The sequence below is a fragment of the Zingiber officinale genome, chromosome 9A (genome assembly GCF_018446385.1).
Source record: "Zingiber officinale cultivar Zhangliang chromosome 9A, Zo_v1.1, whole genome shotgun sequence".
Lineage (NCBI taxonomy): Eukaryota > Viridiplantae > Streptophyta > Magnoliopsida > Zingiberales > Zingiberaceae > Zingiber > Zingiber officinale.
Window position 1 is genome coordinate 35,560,982 of NC_056002.1, and position 3,077 is coordinate 35,564,058.

A 3,077-nucleotide genomic window follows, 5' to 3' on the forward strand; every position below is an offset into this window, starting at 1 on the left:
TCTTTAAAAACTAACACCAAATTAAAAATTAGTATTAAGTTAAAAGTCAACACCACCTAGTGCTAGTCTTTTAAAGACTAACACCAAGTTAAAAATGAGCAGTGGTTGTGCATGTAATTAAAGGAGAGATAATTTATTACATTCAGATGAGAGTTAAGAGGGATTAGAAAATTTTCATCAAAGCCATGTCACATGCTCGCATAAGATGTCACCCATGACCACTCTTATAATGATATGTAAGATATCAAAAGTTTCTATATATGTATAATGTTAATTAACTTTTATATATATATATATTTTGTGGGAGTTTTCATTCAACATATAAAATTAATTAAAAGATATAAATTATATGATATATATCTAAATTTAAATTAGACTCATGACCAAACAACGGATTGGTTTCCATTGAATTTTTTAAAAATAAATTTATAATTTTAAAATATTTTTAATAATAATAATAATAGATTGTAGTGGTAGATCACTCCATGAATAATTAAAAAAAAAAAACTAAGATTTAAATGTTAAATGGAAGGAATATCTTAAAAATCGACTTTAAATATGAATAAATGGTACATACTTTAGATTTGCGCAATAAATAAATTAGGAGAATACTATCTATCTCTAAAATTAGCCTAGTGAAATATAAACACTTGAATTACCATAACAAATTGTGCCAAGTTGATTCTGTCAGTCAAACTTTACATCGCATCCTGAACCTAACTTATGTGGCGACCTTCGATATTCGTCCGACGCCCTCCAACATATCTCCATCTCCGTCATCATCTCCCTTGATCCCTGCACGAGATGTTGCTGCCAAGCCGGCACATCCACTATAGTGTCGATATCGAAAACATTGGCCACTGCCTTTTCATCTACAGCCATCCCTGTATATTAGACCTGATCCAAGCCGAGGCTGAACCGGGTCAACGGGTCACTTACCTATTAACCTGATTTAATAGGCTAACCCGTAATTAACTTGTCTTTAGAGGGGCCTGTTATGAGTTGGGCCCACGATTAACAGCCAGTTCAATAAAATTTTTAATTTTTAATCCTATTTATTTTTTAATTATAATTATTTTATTTAATATATTTATAATATTTTAATAATATTAATGGTACGATTCAATATTAATTAACAGTTTTATCTTTCTATTTAAATTAATATTTTAATATATGTATATTAAATTATTTGATATTCTATTTTTCTATTAAAGTTAATTTTACAATCTATTTATCTACAATTATGTGATATCAGACTATTAAACTTATTAAATTTATTAATCATATCTGACTCTCTTAATTACCGGAAGGTGTTATTTTATTTATTTAATATTAGATTTATAAAAACCACCAATAACTTTATGATTTTCAACTGGGATAATAACGGGTATAAAAGGAATATAATTTGTTTAATAATAAAAATATATGGAGAGAGTTTTGGTACTGCTTATCCATCCATAGGTAACCTGTGTGCGTACTTTTTATTTTTTTTTTTAAATCACTTCTTTTCATCTTAAATCCTAGCCTTATATATATATATATATATATATATATATATATATATAGAGGTAGATTTGTTTGATACAACATATGTTTTCTCCTAGCCTTATAAATTTTATATATATATATATATATATATATATATATATATATATATATATATATAGATTTGTTTGATACAACATATGTTTTTTCCAAGCCTTATAAATTATAAGAATTAAATAAGAACTCAAATACAGAAAAAATAAGAACAAGAGCAAGGATTTTCGTTTTATTGAGAACATAACATAAGAAAATAAATAGATAAATATAATAATAAAAAACGTGATTGAAGAGTCATATCTTTATTCTTTAGCGTCGTCTAGAAGATCCTAAAGAAGAAGTGGAAATGAATGAGGAGGATTTTTCAAGGTGCTTAGGGGATGATGACTATATATATATATATATATATATATATATATATATATATAGAGGTAGATTTGTTTGATACAACATATGTTTTCTCCTAGCCTTATAAATTATATATATATATATATATATATATAGAGGTAGATTTGTTTGATACAACATATGTTTTCTCCTAGCCTTATAAATTATAAGAATTAAATAAGAACTCAAATACAGAAAAAATAAGAACAAGAGCAAGGATTTTCGTTTTATTGAGAACATAACATAAGAAAATAAATAGATAAATATAATAATAAAAAACGTGATTGAAGAGTCATATCTTTATTCTTTAGCGTCGTCTAGAAGATCCTAAAGAAGAAGTGGAAATGAATGAGGAGGATTTTTCAAGGTGCTTAGGGGATGATGACTCTGAAAAGTCTCTTGTCAATGGGGAATAAGAGACTAAATCAAGATGATACCCTAAACTCTTGGGGACCTCCCCTTATATAGACAACCAATCTATTATCAGCTCATAAATGATACCAGATCGGACTAAAGGGTTCTGCACATTCAACCCACATTCAATAACCCAAAATCCACTAAATATAAGTTAAATCACTTTAAAGGGTTCAGATTGTATTCACATGTGTAACTTATAAATAACCCCATCGAATAGGGATAACTTTATCAAACAATCTCTCACTTGGATTATATGTGAGTTGTATGTGAAATACAAATAAAACTGTAGTTGATATCAAACTTTATTGGTACAAAATACTCATGTAAATAATCTAATCCATTAACTTTATTGGTATAGAACTAAAAATGTCATAACTACTGTAGATGATTGTAATAAGCCCCAATAGTAATCACAATACCAATGCTATTAACGATATAGATCAAGATGTGGCTGTGTAGAGTGGAAATTACAAGAAATGTCAATTTTAAACTGGTCCAAGGATGACTCAAAAGAGTCTGATCATATTTACAAAATACTTTATGCTAAACTATAATAACAAATTATGATTCTAAAGGAATCTATATAGCATATTTACAAATACCAAATGCTAAAGTAAATCATGACATATTTTATTCATATTTTATCTATAGGATCGAAAAGAATTTAGATATCTCCACAATGGTATGATATTATCCACTTTGGGCCTAAGCCCTCATGATTTTGCTCTTGG